This window comes from Tasmannia lanceolata, unplaced genomic scaffold, assembly GCF_043159265.1.
Source record: "Tasmannia lanceolata isolate RefF3 unplaced genomic scaffold, GAP_Taslan_0.1 ptg000038l, whole genome shotgun sequence".
Classification (NCBI taxonomy): Eukaryota; Viridiplantae; Streptophyta; class Magnoliopsida; order Canellales; family Winteraceae; genus Tasmannia; species Tasmannia lanceolata.
In genome coordinates, this window is record NW_027518715.1 from 2,534,543 (window position 1) to 2,541,985 (window position 7,443).

Below are 7,443 nucleotides of genomic sequence, written 5' to 3' on the forward strand. Positions count from 1 at the left end.
AGAAGACGAGACCATTCACAAACGGCCTCGAGAAATGAGGCACCTTTCACAGAAGGGCTCAAAGAGGACATGAGATTTTTCATGAACTTGAATTTGACGTAAGATTGGATTTGTTTGAATCGGGGATTGGATTTGATGAATTTTTATTTTTGGGAAATGAGGTACCGTCCGCAAACGGGCTCAAGGAGAAGACGAGACCATTCACAAATGGGCTCGAGAAATGAGGCACCGTTCACAAACGGGCTCAACGACACAAGATAGCTTTGATTGATGAATTCAACAATGAAAAATTTAGAGATTTTTATGAATTTGAATTTGACGTAGGCCCGTTTTGTTTGAATTGGGGATTGGATTTGATGAATTTTTGATTTTTTGAGAAATGAGGCACCGTCCACAAACGGGCTCAAGGAGGACATGAGACCGTTCATAAATGAACTCAGAAAATGAGGCACCGTTCACAAATGGGCTCAAGGAGAAGACGAAACCATTCACAAATGGACTCGAGAGATGAGGCACCGTTCACAAACGGGCTCAAGGAGAAGACGAGGCCATTTGCAAATGGGCTCGAAGAATTTAGAGATTTTCCATGAACTTGAATTTGACGTAAGATTGGATTTGATGAATTTTTTATTTTTTTGAACTCAATGAAATCGGGGATATTATGGATCGTGCCCGACAAAGATGTTGGAAACTAGGACTTTGACGAATGATGAAACGGCAAACCTTTGGAACGAAGAACCATTACTAGCAAGAATGGATTAGGAACATTTTTATGAAACTTCAACAAGATTTTTCTCAAAGAGACTGCTGGTCTTGTCTTCTGGGGATTTTGATAACTGAAACCTTGAACAAGACATTTGAGATTGGTAATTTAGAACAACGACTCTCTTGGATATTAACATGGAAAAGCGGGATCTGCTTCTTGACAGGTGTTTAGATAAACATTTCTTGACCAGGATAACTAACCGGAAGGGAATTATGAATTTGAATGGTTCATCTTTCTGAGAAATTGGCTCAACCACCATTGCATCTGAGGTTCTTCCAAGCTTAAGGTGCCTTCCTGGGGTATGATCTTTTTACGGAAGCTGGGCTTTCTGATGTTTCTACTTCTGAATTTTTCTGAGCTGATCTTCTTTGAAATGAAGTTGTTTGACTAAATTCTCGAGCTCTTTCAGGTATAATTGCAGGGAGCTGCCTAGGCCTGGCCTCCTTCACCAAGACAGTTACATCATTTGGACATAGGAACGACAATTGACTCTTTCTAAAGAGAAAACTTAGATGAAAGGCACTACTCAAAGGATTGAGCAGCCCTGAAGGAGTGAACTTAGAATAATAAAGATTGACTGACTATACTGACAAACATAGTGATGCTTCTGACTTAGTTAATGTTTTGTTTGGTAAGTCTATCCTTTCAAGGAATAGTTTTTCAATTGGTAAACACCGGACTTCTTCCTCGAAACAGTAATGCCTCAAGAATTTAATTACGACCCCTAAGATTGCTTAGCTTCAATGCCCCCAGTTTTGAGGATATCACTTGAATTTGCTTGAACTTCAGTTGATCTTCAGTCTTGATACCGGCTGTTGCCTTCTTATACTGATTCTCTTACCGTGACCAAGTCACCTCTTCAGGGTTTTTAACTTGGCGGACCGCGCTAGCCTTAACTTTTGCCTGAACCACCTTTCTAGGTTTTCGATCCAGCAGGCTATCCCCTTAGCTTTTGCCTAAGCCGCCCTTTCGGGTTTTCAACTTAGCAAGGGAATGATCTTAAATTTTGCCTAGACCGCCCTTTCAGGTTTTCAGTCTAGCAGATCTTCAAACTCCGTTATTTTTCTTATTCATCATCATTTCATTTTTTTATTGTATCTCAGGACCTAGCTCATTAGTTCTGAACACCAGAAGGACTTTTATAGGTAGGATAGGGCTTTTCAAAGAATGGCTTAAGGCTCAACAAAGATTTCGACCGAACCTGTGAACAGGTCGCCTACATATCCCAAGGTAGGAATCAGGTCGTGTGTAGTTCAGGGCGAATGCCCCTAGTTTGAAGATAAATTGTTTGATTTTTTTTTTTCCTTTTTTCTTTTCTTTCTGGAACAATTAACTTCTCTTCTTTTGGAACTTGTCCCTCTCTTTTTTTTTTTGAAAGGATTGAATTTCTTTTCCTTTTTGAATCGACCGAACTCGGTTCAACCGAGTTGCCTACGTACCCCAGTATAGGGATCAGGTCTCGCGTAGTTCGGGGGAATGCCCCAAGTTTGATGGGTTTTCAAGAAAATTTGATTTAGGCTCGAAGGGTTTGCAAATCGGTATTCTTTTGACATTGGGTTTTGATTTTGGGATTTAATCGGCCAAAGGAGGCCTTTCGATGTTCAGATTGGGAATCGATCTAGGTTACTAGAGTCCCTCTGGTACTGATTATTTATTTATTATTATTTTTCTCTTTTGTTTTTTTTTCGCGGAGTTTGACGGCATTTCCAGGTAAGAGATAATGGATCTTCTTCTTTCAAGATTCTAATACGTGCTTTTGACTTTCATAGAGCGAAACTTGTTCTTTGACATCCTCCATCTATGGATTCGTACTCTCGATATCTGATGATCACTTTTCATTGTTTGCTCTTGAACTTTTCATCTTGAATTTGTTGGCTTTATGTTATGAATTTGAGAACCCAGGTCATTGATTGGAAATATGAAAGTTGTTTCCACTCTATGCCCCTTGTATAGCATATATCTTCTCACTTTCTTCATTTTCTTTGAGCTTTCCATCTATGTCTTGCCCCTGGTATCGGTTGTAGCTTTTCTAGACAATCTTCTTATTCTTGAAATAATTTTATCAATTCTTCACACTCTTTAGAGGGTAATGTATTTTCAATCGGCATTCACTGAATCAAAGTTTCAGTGCCAGTGTTTATCATTTCAATTTCATCTTTGAAAGGTTGGGATTGGCGCTCCTCCTCTCGTTCAAGTAATTGTTGTGACTCAAGTGGAGTTTCGTCAATTTTGTCCTTATTTGAGGAGGGAGTCTTATTTTAAGATCAGAAGCACACTTAAGAACAGACACAAGTGAACTTTTTGGAACTGACTGAAATTTTATTTAAAGAAAAGCTATTACATCAGACGACCTATCCTGAACATGCTCAGGATTCACAACTCTAAATAAGAAAGGGAAACAGAAGATAACTTGCCTGGACTAGGCATTGACCTTTAACTGTAAGACCGGACTCAACAATTATACTGACCATGATGACTGACTCAACATAAAATAGTAAGTGACTAAAACTTTAACTGGTGCAACTGTTTGGTGTTGAAGGCTCAGCGAAGGCTGGTTCGTTCTGAACATCATCATGGCTGATACTTTCAATTTTGGACAATGATGACTGATTCGCATAGGGGAATGCCCCTAGCTCAAGGATTCTGAGAGTGAACTCTGAAGGACTTAGCAAAATAATCTTGAAAAAGGTAGCCCCTAGAGGAGGAAGAGACCAGGGGTACAAGCAAGATTGGATTCTCTGGACCAGGCATGATCAGATCATGAGAATGCATAATCGAAAGATTGTGAGATTCTGCATCTGCCAGTTAGGGGATGGCACGAAGATACGATCGAATCGTATGACAGAAGAACGAAAGACGCACGATCAAAAGATTAGATGAGATAGCATAAGATTGCTTTCAACGGATAGATCATGAATGACTAATCCTATGAGATCTTTGGAAATGATGGGATTTATATCCTAACCCAAAGGGAATTTTTTTTTTTTTTTTTCACATTTTATCAGTGTTACCTGAAGGCATCAACCCTAATCCTAATCTATCGGAGTGGAGAGAGAATCTCGACTCATGACTTTGTTCGTGTATATAAGGACCGATCGTGACCATTGGAAGATGGACCACGGCCTAATCTAGACACCAATGGGTAGGATATCCAAAACTAGGCTCACACACGTGATGCACATGTGTTCGTATACTACATGCATGTGTGGGTTAATCTAGGGGTAAGGCCAAGAGTTCCCTTAGCGCGAATCCCTGTTCGATATACTGTACCAGTGTCCGGCGTATCAGTACGGGAACAAGAGATCCGTTTACGTACCATAAAGGTACCAGGCTAAGGGTGGAATGCTTCTCTAGCACAGAGGCACCAGGTGATGAAATCCCAGTCAACCATGCTAGATAACACTCCGGGTTCCTAAAATAGGACGTGTGTGCACGTGAGATGCAAGGGTTTAGATGCAAGTGATGTAAGTGTGTGCAATAAGTTCGCGCGATCTATGATGCCTTCAGGTTTTGTTAGATTAAGTTTGAGTAAAATGTGATAAGAAAATAAAACAAGACAAACTAATCTGACAAGTATACAAGAGATAGAGTTCTTATGAGCCAGTTAAATTAAATTCAAATGAATTATCTTTTGGAATTTTAATGAAGTTAGGTGATCCCCAGCAGAGTCGCCAGACTGTGGTACCCTGATCCCGCGAGAGGGGTGTGGGGCGCGAGCCGCCGCTCTCTCTCTCTTGGTCTCTCGTATCCACGCGATTGGCGTGTGCATTTTATTATTGATTTGAATTAATCTTTCCTGTGAACTTGGGATCACTAAGGCAATCCGAATTCCACACGAAAGAGACTGACAGAGTCGCCACCTAGATGTGGGATCTAGGACCCGTAATTAACCAGAAATCTAGACTCGCTACCTGGTTACGAGAATGGAAGGTATGGGGAGTTATCCACCACATGCACCATTCTTGCCCGATAATCGGTCTTCGATTCCAAAAGCTAACTCTTTTAAATTTATTTTAAATGGCTCATTCAACTCTATGTTAATGTGCGAACTAAGTGACATGCATCCTATGATCTAATTTCAATGTGAATCCTAAATGTGTATCTTGATTTATTAATTTGTCTGGATTCAATCTAAGTGAAAGTTCTCCTAAAATTCTAATTTCATGGAAAGTCCTAAGTGATTTGATTAAGCATTTACAAGAAAATTAATATACAAAACACCACAATTTGTTTGTGGTGCCGACTCGCGGGTGGTATGCCATCAGACATCCAAGCTGCCTACGTACCCAAGCCTCACTGGGATCAGAGTCGACGTAGTTCGGTGTACCTAAGCTAAGCTACTTATGCCTAACTCAACTAGGACACCGACCTAGACGGGATTGACTGTTTCAACAGTTTTAGGAGAAGTTATTTAATTCAAGTTGAGGATTTTATTATCTTAGGATTTCATCTAAGATGCTATATGATTCTCATCTAAATGCAAATGGTCCCTTAGACTAATGCAGGTTTGCCTACATCCTAGTTTACTAGGCTTGTCCTAGGGAAAGATTGGGTGACTAGTGTAACTAGACCTATGGCACGGTTGCTATACATAGCAAACGTCCGTGATGAGGCTGGACTCCTAACTCTAGGACTCCCCAAAACCTAAGACTCCCTAAAACTTAGGACACGACACGACACCGGTGTTCCTAAATTGGGCTCTAAGGGTTCCTAAAGGAATTTTGAATCCACCGGCTCTTGGAAATCTCGAATTCTTTTGGGCTTGTGGAAACTTTTAGAGTTTTCTTGAAGCTTTTATTATCTGAAGGTATTTAGTGTGTTTGGTAGCTTTTAAAGTTGTTTATTTAGAAGGTTTTAGTTTCACTTGAAATTTTTAGTGGTCTTTTGGTTAATGGCTTTTAACGGATTTTTATCAGTGGATTTTAAATGGGTGAATTTTAGTTTTGTTAATTTTAGGTTGGATGTACTTTAGATTAATGTCTTTCGATTTTGGTTTGGAAAATGACGTTAACACAACCAAGTTTTGACAATTGCACAAATTCGACAAACCATTGACCATTAAAAGATCTAACAAATGCAGCCCACTAAAACTGTCGTAACTCTTTAACCGCTTGGCCAAATTCAACGTACGAACATGCGTTGGAAAGATCTTTTATAGGGCTACAACTTTTTAGTTCTCCATTGTTTGTAAATCTGTGATTTAGAGGTTCGAATTTGTGTTGCAAACAAAAGGACAGCAACATTAAACTGGAAATGCCTAAAGGTGTGCCGCAACCATTTTGGACTTAACTTTTTAACCACTCGCCGTCTGATCTAGCACGAATACTCGTTGGAAACGGCACGAAAATATCTACGACTTTGTAGTTAACCATTTCCCACGATTCTGTTGTTTAGAGGTCGAAAAATCTGTTTAAAGTCTAACAGCTAGCACTATGACGGGAATGATATTGGCACCCCCATGTTTTCTTTTGATAGTTCTTATTTTTTTTAGTGATTAAAAGACGGTGAATATGAAAAATGGCTTGAATGGGCCTGAGATTAGATTCAAATGGGATGTTTGAAAAAGGGGTTGTTTTTATCTACTTGGCAAGGTGGGGTATGGATATTGGGTTCTTGAGATTGAGTGGGGGCTGTTGTTATCAAATTGGAGTGGGGGCTGTTGTTATCAATTGAAAGATGGAGATTTTGTAAGCCAAATTAAATGGGTTTTGATAATTCACGTAAAATTCAAGTTTTCTTTCTTGTAAATGTTCAAAATTTTTAATGAATTGTTTTCCCAAAAGAAATCTAAATTCCCTAACAAGCCAATGATTTCAAAATCCCATCACAAATAGGTTCTAATGACCCTATCACATTAATTATATTTAGCATAAGTGAGAACATGACCAAGGCCAAACTAGTACGAAATTAAACATGACATCAACCAAAATATACGCAAAACAACACTCAATCCTACAAATATAGAAAAGAAAATAAAATTCCAAAAGGCATACCTTTTTGTAGACGATATTCCATGCAAACTTATGGAGAAGAGGGATTTGGTCTAGAGAGAGGGCTTGAATTTTCTAAGAGAGGGGTTCTCTCCTCTTTTCTTCCCTTCTTTTTTTTGGTGAGATGAGAGGGTATTTATAGGAGAATGGGATAGGAGGTTAGGTGAGGTTAGGTGAGGTTAGGTAAGGTTAGGTGAGGTTAGGTGATGTTAGGTGAGGTTAGGTGAGGTTAGGTGAGGTTTGGATGGTTATGATGGGAGGAGAGGTTAGGTGAGGTTAGGTGAGGTTTGAATGGTTAGGATGAGAGGAGAGGTTAGGTGGTTTTGGATGGTTAGACCCAGGTCATGATCTGCCATTGATCTAACGATTTACGGAAATCGGGTCTCGGAATGGAATCAGGGTCCGGGCTATGAAGTGACCCTAGCTTATTTTGTCCCGATTGATGATCCGTAAAGTCAGATCAAGATATTAATGACCTAAAACATATAAATCAATGATAGAGGGGGTTCTCACATGGATTTAACACACTAATTTATTTGTTGATTAAAACAAAACAAAATGGGGTGTCTACAGTACCTAAAGAAGGTTTTGAAGGGCAATATAGGGGAGCTCCACATGGTATTGAAGAAGGTGTTATGGGTCCTTAAATGGGGTGGAAGAAGTTCCCATAGAGGGGCCATCAACTGC

At 39.6% G+C, this 7,443-nt stretch overlaps 1 long non-coding RNA gene across 1 annotated transcript; it reads right to left on the reverse strand.

Moving 5' to 3' along the window:
* Positions 1 to 2,050: 2,050 nt before the first annotated feature.
* LOC143862976 (uncharacterized) lies at positions 2,051 to 7,199 on the reverse strand. The gene is made up of 2 exons (XR_013240610.1): positions 6,760 to 7,199; positions 2,051 to 3,504 (listed from the first exon to the last, which is right to left on the reverse strand). It is a non-coding gene; the product is annotated as an uncharacterized LOC143862976 (long non-coding RNA).
* Positions 7,200 to 7,443: the final 244 nt, after the last annotated feature.